Source organism: Lissotriton vulgaris, chromosome 7 (assembly GCF_964263255.1).
Source record: "Lissotriton vulgaris chromosome 7, aLisVul1.2, whole genome shotgun sequence".
Lineage (NCBI taxonomy): Eukaryota > Metazoa > Chordata > Amphibia > Caudata > Salamandridae > Lissotriton > Lissotriton vulgaris.
This window is the reverse complement of record NC_141695.1, coordinates 34,963,132-34,975,277: the sequence shown is the minus strand read 5'-3', so window position 1 is coordinate 34,975,277 and position 12,146 is coordinate 34,963,132.

The following is a 12,146-nucleotide window of genomic DNA, read 5'->3' as shown; positions in this document are numbered from 1 at the left end:
TAATGACCTTCCTGCTCGCTCCCCTAAACCAAAGTACAGAACACACAAAAGAGCAGACCAGGTCTGAAAGCGGTGTGTAACTGCAAAAGCGACCGTGAGGCACTGGTGGTGAGTGCATGAGACAAAGGGTTACAAAAATGTAGAGACTGTTAGTCACAAAAGGCTGAAGGAATTCCCATCAGACCACCCATGTGGTGGATTTTACGTCACATGGGAATAACTCATCTTACCATCCCAAGTTCGACCATATAGTGTCGATGCGGGAAAGGTTGTCAGAGACATAGTCTTAATGTGACACCCTAAAGTAGTGTGAATGAAAACAGTGCAGTGCTCAAAAAAATGATAAATAAAATTGACTACCAAGACTCCAAAGAGCGTTAAAATAGAAGTCCAAGTGTCAAAGATTAAAAAAACGCCGAGTAGTAATACTACTCTTTGGCGCTGTGCAGTGTGGTCGACATGTTTCAGCTTTAAGGGCATCTAGCCAGCTTTCTTCAGGACCTTTGGCAAAAATTAGGCTACTGCAACTACATGTGATGTGTTTCAGTGTAGAATAACAAAAATGTACTGATACAAAGTTACATATATACCAGGAACTTAAATACTTAAATGTCCACTGGAGGGAAAGAAAAATGTCTTCTTCCCAGCTTTATGTGGGTGATGACCTCACCTCACCCGGCAACCGCTCGGGAGTATAAGGCCCCGCTCTGTCCGTCGGTGCCTACGCTTCTGACACGAGCGGAAGTGGAGGTGACCTTAGTGGGGACCCACCAGTCGACAGACCAGGGATCGTGAAGGGGCCTCGAGCAGAAATGCTAGAAGCAGGCTCACGGAACAATCTTCAGGTGCAGATGGTGCTCGGGGCTTGGACTACAAGTAGCCCAATGCACAACTTTGGGAAATCTCGGGAAGTCGATGCACTTGCAAATGTGCAAGGTGTCCAGAGGTTCCGGTTCCACGTCACTCGTGAGGGCTGCGGGTCTCAGCTTTGCTGGGATCTCTTTGCGGTCTCTGAGAAGTCTGGAAGTCCATTTCCTGAGTCACAAATACTTCGGAGTCCGTCCGGCGGGAGCTTCGGAAATGTAGACTTGCAAGATGCTTCTTTGGTGCCTGTTTGAACAGGGGAGTCACTCCTTGACCCCAAGGGAGATTCTTGAGTCCACTAGTTGATATAGTGTGTCAAAGTTCCAGGATTCAGCTTCGGGGTTTCGTCCAGGTATAATCAAAAGTCCTAAGGACTGGGGTCCCTTACTTATACTAAGAAAGGGTTTGGACATACTCTAGGGACCCACCTATGGGAGGGTCTGGAAAGAGGGGTGGTTACACCCATTCCCTTTGTCCAGTTTCACGCCAGAGCAGGGGCTGAGTGCCCCTGAAACCGGTTTGAACTGGGATATGCACAAGGACACCAAGTGTGCACCCGGCACTGTCTGAATAGCATTCTCTGAATGCACCCACTCAGCCCCAGTGCACTAAAGCCTGTCTGGGAGGTGGTTACACCTCCCTGTGACAGGAAACCTATTGTCCAGGCCTCCCCTGCTGGAGTTTCGTCCAGCAGAAGGAGGTCAAACCCGTGTCTGTGGCTGCAGCATCCATTTTGTGATATTAGGGTTCTTTTAAACTATCACCTGTTAGGTCAGTGTGTACATGTCTCTCCCTCTAGAAGGGTGGAATTCTGCTTCCGCCGCCAGCACTGATGGGGGGGGGGGTGGAGTAAGATTCCAAAGTGTTTGACACCAAACACAACATGTTTCCATGCAGCCATTCCACAGTTAGCATTAACCTCAAGGTTATAATGCACTTAAGAGTATATGGTCTGGCTGCATCACAGAACAGACTCAGAGAATAGGCTCCGAATGCTGCAGAGGGGCCCAGCTCATTCTTGGGCACCCTCTCACACAAAACCAAGCACTCTGCCTTCAGGATTGATAAGGCCTGCCATAGGAGTGATTATATGTTTATATGTGTCTGGGATTAAAGGTAGATATAGGTAACCTATATCTAAGTAAGGGGTGCATGCACCACCTTACCCAGGCTGCAGTAGCAGACCTGTGGTGCCATTTTTTAAGGCTTCCCAGGGGTTGCATAATACATGCTTCAGCCCTTGGTAGGTCTCCGTGGTACCTATGGCCTCGGTACAAAAGGTACCATATACTAGGGACTCACAAGGTAACCCAGTAATCAATCTGGAGTGTACCTACAGGAAGTGCAATCATTTTAGAGATTAAGCAGCTAGGCTGGGGTCCTGAATAGCAGGGCCCCAGCCAGACTAAAGTCGAAAAACAGTGAAACACCAGCAAAAAGTGGGGGTAACCATAGTAAGCAGATCCTACTCTCCTACACCATGGTCTCTTGTAAGTCTAAAAAGTAATGAGGCAAAATACTAAATTGTGGAATAAGAGTTATATCAAAGCTCAGCTGTTCCTAATAAGCTATCCAAAACACATCACACAATATTCCACAATATTACATTTAATGTCTGACTCTCAAATACCTGCCACAGAAAGCTGGTTGGTATTAGAATATAGAATATAGATAAAAACTGAGCATTTTTGTTATTGTTACATATTACAATATATATACAACACATAACTCAAGAATACTTATGTGCTGGCAAAGCCAATGTGTCTACCCATGCTATACAACGCCTTGACTGCTGAGGAACAGGGCTGAAAACAGAAGAAAAAAGTGACAAAAAGTGCAATGCATGGTCAATGTTGGTAAGGTGATATCACTTTATTTTTAACTTTCAACCACACAGCACAGCAGACTTGCTACTCTACAACATTATCTAAAAAAATTGACAAAGCCAATAGATCTTGCATAGGTGAGTTCTATTGGCTTTGCCAATGCCTGTTTAGAAACAATTATAAGTATAAGCTCTACCGAAGCATCGTCCCCTGACTACTACTTAAGTCTATTCAATAACACAGCTCTTTGTGCTGAAAAATGACAATGACCCTCAGATAGCAAAACTAGAAGTTGCTGAGATCCACACAGAAAGAAAATATTTAAATAACAATGATGAATGGGGTGGGAAGGTTGTAAAAGACAGGAAAACCTGGAAAGTGTGGATAGCGAAAGGCTCCTGTTTTTTAGTCTTGATGAAAGACTCCTTAGCTGAACTAGAAAACGGCATATCTGTAAACATGCGCCCACCAGCTTTGACGCCTGATGTCATTACTGATGACATCTCAAATGGCATAATTGAAGAAATCACTGATGACATCATCACAGCTTATTTTGTATCTATTTCCCTATAAATGTGTATAGCATTAGAGCTCTGAATATACGTACAAAATAGTTCAAAAGAATAAGAGGCATTATTAAAGTCATCACAGAAACAACTCCCTTAGGTGTAGAAAGCACGTGTTATGTGCCACATTGACCCTAAACCATACACTTCATGGGTGGCGTAGTTCATATTAACAATCAACCATAGATATATCGGAAACCCTCATTGCATACAGTGTTCAATCTGCATGCAACTATTCAGAGAAAGCCAAGTTCCTAAAAATACTGAACGTCTGTTCAAAAACTAATGCCCTACTATGGACAGCTTTTATCTGTATCAAACCCCTGACAGTCATTCAGCCTACATTGAGAAATGAAGTTGATATGAGGAGATAAGTGGGTAGTGTAAGCAGCATTTACTCTATGGAGGGAGTTTACCTGTAGCACACTGTTTGCAGACAATGAAACTCTCATGGTAAATACACTTCAGAGTATTAAAAAGTATCTACTAAGAACAGTGTACACTTGAAAAAAGACACTATTTTCTGAAAATAAGCAATGACTGAAGATGCTACAGATTATACTACCTGCAACATTCATGCTGTGGTGAAAACTTTACATATAGCAAGCCGTTCTTCTGGATCAAAACATGCACATGTACATAGCTTAATACACAGGTGTACACAGTCTTCTATGTTACGTAGAAATTGTCATGCTGAGATAATTCTGCCTAATAAGTCAAGTCTGCTTAGAATACACAGGCCCTCATTATGATGTTGGGGGGACTTGCATCTGCCCGACACTCTTGTGGCGAAGGAACCCCCGACCACTTCCATTTTTCAATGGGAGCTTGCACCGCAGGCTGGAAACGCCTGCAGCACAAGCTCCCATAGAAAAAAGGAAGCTTGTAAGCATCCCTGCACCGTGTGGTGCCTGCCACACAGTGCAGGGATGTGGAGGGGGGCACCATATGCGCCCCTCAGGCCCAAATGCGGAGGGCCAGGAGGCATGGTAGCCCTGCTAGTAGCCTTCAAACTCAGTTTCTGACAGCCAATCCATGTCAGATAGGCTGACATAGATTGGCTGTCGGAAAATGACATCTTAATCCCGACAGTAGAGCCGAGCCTGCTTCACCATCATTGAAGGGATTACTATTACTATTCAATTACTATTAGTATTGTGCTCCTCTTCCGATGGGCTCACAGAGTCCACCGGAAGAGGAGTGTAATCCCCTTGCAGGTTTTCCTCGGACTGCCGTAATCAAAATACAGTGGTCGGAGGGAAACCTCAGGATATCGGACAGAGAGCCCCTGGCAGCTGGTCGGAGACTCTCCGCCCTACATCCAAATCGGGCCCTTAGTATGTTATATATACACACACACTTAAATGGGTTTTTCGCCAGCCCTTTTCTTCCAATGGTCTGCTTCGTTCCTCCTACATCATACAGCATGGAACAACGGGACAGCTATTCCAGCCATTGCCGTACTTCATTCCGCCCTTTCACACAGATCACATCTACACAAAGTAGTTCCCTTCAGAACCAGGGACTGCTATGGCAAAATGTTCATTATAAGGTCAAACTCTATTTCTGGTTTTACCCATTTTATATTTTCTATATTGGCAAGGGCCCAGAAGCTCCTCAAAAATAATGTATTTTCATACACAAGACAACACAAAAAACAAACATTGACAAAGTCCAAAGGCTGGCAGCCAATGCCAGGTCTGTTGGCTTTGCCAATACTTGTTTATTACTGCAAAGACTATTCCCCCATGCTACTTACTCCCATCAACACTTTAGAGCCTAATTATGCTGATTTCCTGGATTTCAATTAGAATTCCATACTGGTCCAGGTTTCACCTTGTTTCACCTTGACCACTGCACCAAACTAACATAAGATCAATGCCTCTATTCACCTCAGAACAGTAAAGTTAGGATCATAATCGCCTCCCAATTGAGGACGAATTCCTCAAATCATCTGACAGTACATGCAAACAAAGATTAGTTCCCTTACTGACTCTGGCCAACTCATGACCAACGCTTTAGAGCTCATTGCTTTTAGGCTTCATGAAGAGAAGTAGACAGTTTATGAACAGAAGTTCAATAATCTAGACATATAATGTTTTACACCCTTAAGAAGCACATTCTACCTGTTGCCCACTGCAATGCCATCCCCTGCTCCTAAAGCTGATTGGATGCCTTGATACATGACTACAGATAGGTACTTGTCTTAATTTGTCACTGTAATCCTCTAATCATGTTCTTTATATTATTTCATTTATTCATTGATAGTGCACACATCAATGAAAAATCAGAGCGAAAACCATCGAAACATTAACAGAAAAGAGGAAACATTTTTGAGCCCTTCAAAAATCCACTGAATTCTCAATTTGTATTTCAATCTTATGCATATTGTACCAAGGCATAGGGGTTAGTTTTCACAAAAAAACACTGTCTAGAATGCACCATTTTAATGTGACGTATGGACAGCTGTAGCAGGTTTAATGCAATACAAGAATAGGATGGAGAATTAAGACTTCTATAAGCATTATAAGATCACAGGAGGACTAATGAACTAAATCAGGCTCTGCGGAGCCACACGTGAAGGGACACCACTATAAACATAGAGAGTGCTTGGGCTCCATTGCGCCCTGTATGTAAACACTGCAGTTCGTGATATCTACACAGCTGGCTATAAAACAAACGCCATCCTGCCACTCTACACAAAGTCCATACTTAACCCAAAGATAATTGGCAGGCATGGAGACCCCAAAGGCAGCTAAGGGGCAGCAAAACCTCACATCACCTTGCCTCCTTGGAATCCTGCTACAAATTAAGGGGCAGATTTATCAAAATATCACGTAATGAGCGCAGTTCAACAAGGCACCTTTCGGCACTACAATATGTGACAGGAAGAGGGAAGGAATGTGCCATATTTCACATTATGTGGCATATTCCTGTCCGCTCCTTGCGCTTGAGCACTATATGGTGCCTAGCGCCAACGCAGGCACTGCTGCACCATGAAGCAAGGGGGCCTGTACAGCGGGCAGGATTGTTTTGTGCAAGAAGGGACACCTTCTTGCACAAAAACAATCCTGTGAGGCTTTTTGCTTTTTAAATGTGTGCTGCAGAATGCAGCACATATGTAAATAGGAAACAATTAAGAGAAATAAAAATGTTCCTCCTCATTACCCCTCCCCTGGGAAGGCGTAGCATTTTGAAGCACTCATGGTAAATCTGGGAATGTGCCAAAACCCATATGCGGATGCATGGGAACATCGTCTGGGCAGAGTAATGCTAGGCAGTGACACAACTGGCGCTCCTTTGCGTTGCTCCAGATTTGCCAGGCCACGCAGGGTGATGTACGTTGGCCTTGCTTGGCTTGGTAAATCTAATTGTAGATTTTACATCGCCCTATGTCCGCTTGCATGGGGCAAGGGCAACACAAAACCTTTGATAAATCCGTCCCGAAATCTGTAACCACTTATGTGAGCTTGGCGGTGATGAATGAGTGATGGCTCTCTGATGAGGAGACATTCTGGTCACTGTTCAACCTGGGGGTCGCTAGTTGGCTGAGGTAGGTACCTTAGTCCAAATAGGGACCCTTGCTTCCACGTCAAGGAAAGGAAGGACACCTTCTCAGATAATCCCCGCTCACCCCCTCGGTAGCTTGGCACGAGCAGCCAGGCTTATCTTCAAGGCAAGTGTGTAAAGTATTTGCAACCACACTCTCAGTAACCCAATGATGACACCACAAATGGACTCCACACAAGTTTCATAAAAACAAGTATAAATTTATATAAAAAGATATACAATGAGATCACACGATATAAATCCAACATATGCGTATTTTTAATATACCTCTTTGCCGGTTATTCGGCCAGCCAGCCCTTGTTAGTTCTGGCGATATTACCATGGTCCTAATAAAGGTAGAACTGCTGAATAGCTTCCAAACCTTCAAATCTAAACTTCGGAAGGAACTTAAGGTGAACGTATCCAAAGAACTAGACACTCCAACAAACATTGACTCAGTTGGGACTAGAATTGTGGAAGGAGAAACTACATAGACTGACTCATGGAAAATAACCTAACTTTAATGGACAAGTGCATGTCCATTCACTCCCAAATTGACAATAATGAAAATTAAAGTCCTTGAAAACGACTCCTGGTGGAATAATATACACATTTGAGGCCTCCCGGAAGGTGAGAGGGCACTGACATTGAACATTTTATCTCTAGACACTTCACAGCATTAATTAAGGACACTCTCAACACCATCAAGCTAGACAGAGAACATCCAATGGGACGAGGGAGAATGAAGGTGTGCAGCAAACTACATGGTATCCGTGTAAAACTACAAAACTACAAATGTAAACGGCAGGTCTACAATTCGGCTAGGTCAAAAGATTAGATTGAACACGCTGGAAAAACCTGCCTTCTCTTTCAAGATATTACTCCAGCAATTCAGCTTCACCACCACCAGCTTGGACTGATTGCAAACCTTCTTCAGCATCATAACATTAGATACTGAAGGCTCTATTCCTTAAGCATCACTTTAGACTACAACAACAGAAGTCACCATTCTTCCAATTTTTGGATGGCTGCCTGTTTCTTGGGGATTGCTCTAGCAGAACTATCAACGTCCCACCTAAAAATCACAATTGCTGGGCTCAGAGGAGAATGCACAGAGATCATCTTCTTGGAAGACACTGTAAACTAAATAGCAGTTAGGAACAAAACAAAATAGGAGGGTGGCAAGACCCGAAGACAAAAAAATTATAATGGCTCAGACCCCGCTTCACCGTGATACATGGGGCAACAACACTTGCATTACATATGACCAATGGACCATGTATAAGCAGTAAACTAGCAGCATGCTAACACATTAAGACTTAGTGGCCGTCTGACCATACTGAGTTGCCATGCTCCACATCACAATCATGGTTAACATACAACTCCACCACAGGGAAAAGGAAAACCTGTCAACTTGACGAGGGCCCCAAAGTCATCATGAAATTACACTCATTTATTTTATTTTAAATCTTGTTTGACTTATTCAAATTTTCGGAAAATGGTAGAGAGTAAGGAAGGGCATAAGAGCATAGAAAATAATACAATTAGACCACACATCCCTAAAACCATATGATTTTTACAGTCATGCTCACCCGCATTTAAAGTATCATGGCGATCAATCTAAATTGTACCGACTACATGTGATGAGTTGGGCTTGACTGAAGACACATATACCAGATAACCTTATGGTCCAAATGCTCTCATTTAATGTTAAAGGACTAAACGAAATGCACTAAAATTTGACTGTTCAAGAAGTAAGAGGAGCATGACATAATCCCACTACATTAAACACCTCTCAAACTGGGAGGAGAAACTAAATTTAAATACAAACACTACTTGCAAGCATCCTATTCTTCAGGAAATAGCAAACATAATCAGGTGGCCTTCGTTTACTGGGATGATCTTCCTTGTTCCTGCCTGGAAAGCCAAAGACATAGAGAGGGTAGTTACCTTTGTCTTAAAGGGATTTTAGAGGGGTCTTACTTACCACTGCAGTGTTGTATGCTCCAAAAACAGGGCAGGATGACTTTATAAGTAAAACATTCTATACCCTCACTCACTTTGGTGAAGAGAACATCATATTTATTGCCGATTTTAATTCAGTTTAGAACCACAGCGTAGACAGAACTGACACAGATACTCCACACTCTGTAGGCTTCTCGTGTAAACCTAAGAGCAAACTAAGAGAAACTGTCCTCCATTATGTAATGTGAGCACCACAGAGAGGAACAAAGCTATACATACTTCCCTGGCATCTGCATAATATACTCTAGAATCCACTATATATTTTTGAACTCCCCTCTTTTACACTGAGGTCCTCAATCAGAAATTGGTACAATTTTGGTCTCAGATCATGACCTTGTTAATGTCACTGTTGAATGTTAGGGTTCCCATGTAGGACAGACTACTTTGACTCACCTACGCCATATGAAACAAGAACACAACTATGTGAAGGAGATAGTGTTAGATGACAGGGTAAAACTAACAAAGGAGGGTGAGAAGCTCTTAGCCTTCTATTATTCCTCACAAATCTATTCGGCGGACTACCCACTGGACATCGAGCAGAGTACCTACCTGCCTTTGTGTCAACTTTCTAATTCCCGATTGGCAGGCTGACCTAGACGATCCTATAGAAGTGGACGTTAAGGCAGCTGTTAAACCTTTAAAATACAAAAGTCTGTCGGCCCAGATTGCTACTCACAGTGCTTTTATAAAGCATTTCGCTCATTATTACTTACCCCTCTGTAACCAAGGGCCGCAATTTGTTTGCAACAACTAAAGAAGTAACTCGGCCAATTAATGAATCCATAACTACCCTAATACATAGGCTGAGGAAAGATCCAGCAGAGGCTGACAAGGGTACCACTCAGGTGCTGGTGCTCTTGTATCTCTCGGCGGCAGACAAAATGTTCATCTACGAACTGCGGGTCGACTGTGTCAGAGCCACTGGCCTCCGGGGGACGTCGCTCAAGTGGGTCACCCCTTTCCTGATGGACTGCATCCAGTTGGTTCGCCTATTCCCCCATCACTCACCCAAAGTCCAGCTTACATGTGGAGTGCCCCAGAGGTCCTCTCTTTCAACCCACCTGTTTAATTTGTACATATGCCCCCTTGCATACTCTTAGAAAAAAATGAAGATTAAAATTTACAATTACGATGAAAAAATGCAATTAGTCTTGCTATCAATAATTCACCGTAACCTAAAGATACTTTTAAAAAACATAATGCTATTGATCTGTAATTGGATAAGCAGCAGGCGTGGCCTATGGATCCCCATATTTTGGCTAGCCACCAAGGGCATGTCCCTCCAACCAAAAATCTCTGTCAAGAGCCTAGGAGTCCTTATGAATATGAACTTGTCTATGAAACCTCAAGTCAGTGGTGTAATATTAGCCCCCTCAGCCACCAAAGTCTGGGGGGGCCCGAGCTCCATGGGGCCCCTTTCGGCACCGTGCACGGGTAGCGCTGAGAGCCCTTGACTGGGTCCAGAGTGTGAGGGCCCCCCAACATGTACTTTGCAGGGGGACCTCTCGAGTGTTGTTACGTCACTGCCTCAAGTAGGGGCTGTGATCTCGTCCTGCTTTTTACTGCTTTACAAAATCAGAAAGATTGGCAAATGTCTTACTCTTGAAGCTTTTACCCAGGATATCAACGCATTAGTCATCTTGGTGATCCACTATGTGAGTTCAATCTAGTGGGATATACCTGAAGGACTCGATCGTAGATTGCAATTGGCTCAGAGCCAAGCAGCCAGGGTCATCTATCGTCATCCTTGGAGCTGCCGCATCACCCCCCTGATGAGGTAACTACACTGGCTGCTGATGAAGCAACAATCTGTATTCAAGACTGGCTGCATCATTTTTTAATCTCTGTGTGGCAGCAGCCCAGCTTTCATCTCAATTCACATTCAAAAGTACACTTCTCCCCCAACCTGAGGTGTGCACACCAGAACCCTTTCACCGCTCTCTCATTCAAGAAGATAACATTTGGGTGGGTCCCGCTTCTCTGTATTCGCCCCTGGTATTCGGAACTCCCTTCCAATGACAATCAGTTCGACCCCCTGTTATACCAGATTCAGACAGTGCCTACGAATCTGGCTTTTCTAACTGGCATATGTCTGATTCTTGAACAGCGGGCATTGGTTCTTTTAACCCAGTTCCAAGGAATTACCTGGTCTATGTACTCTCTACAAGTACCAAATACATAATACACCAGGGAAATGCACATCACAGCATATGGTCCTATTGCAATGCTAAATGCAGATGTAAAAATCTTCACTAAAATTTGGGGACCTTACTTGAGCACATCCTCCCAGGACTTATACACGTGGACCAATTTGGCTTCAATAAAAACACCAGACACATGATATTCAATGCAGAGCGGTCCACCTCATCAAAACAAAGAAGATAATAGTGGCCTCCCTCCCGAAGCTCCAGTCTAATCTTTTTTAATTCCAAGAGATATCTGGCTTTAAAATCAACTCAAAGAAATCAGAAATATTGCGTCTATCTCTTCTGAGCATGAAGGTAACTGCCCTTCAGGAGAGAGGAGAGGGTCCCCTAAAATGTGGGCGTGTCAGCACATTATATTGTTGGGGGTCAAGATATCACTGAATCTATCAGATCTTTTTAAGATTAATTTCTTTCTTCTCTTGACAGAGATTCGAGATGGCCTACAGAAGTGGGAAATCCCACCAGCATGATGGTTGTGCAGTATAACAGCACCTAAAATGAACGCTTTGCTGAGACTCTTTAAACTGTGAAAATGATCGTGCCATGCTTGTGCGGAAATATAGCTGGGTGGCGAGGGCGCACCCGATTTGCTACCCCAAGTGACAAGGGACCAAAATTGATTAGCGTCCTTTGCCGTACTAGCTTCTCTCAATTGCTGCCACTGTGAGTCGTCCAAAAACTACCTTGGCCTCGTGTAAGGTAGCCTTGTAGCGTTTCCGGAAATCCGTATTAAAGGGCAATTTTTATCTTTGATTGCTGCTGCCAGAATTGATCGCTCGCATCGGCAGTCCTTGGTGTACCATGAATGAACCCCTTTCGGCTGCTTAATGGGCTTGCGATCTGACCCAGGAACTACAAAGTGGGCATTGATTCAATCAAAAGTACAGGAATGGACCACGGTTGCATTGGCCAAATCTCTTTTACTGGCAACCGCGGACTCAAGTTCTTGTGTACCTATTACCAAGTGTTAGAACCAGGACCCTGGCCGGCCAAGACTCGCGTCGAGGTCAGTCAGGGATCGCCATTTCTAAGTGTCAGGGCAAGGGAGTTACACGCCAAGATAACCCCTCACTCGCCCTCTAGGTAACGTGGCGCGAGCAGTCAAGGCT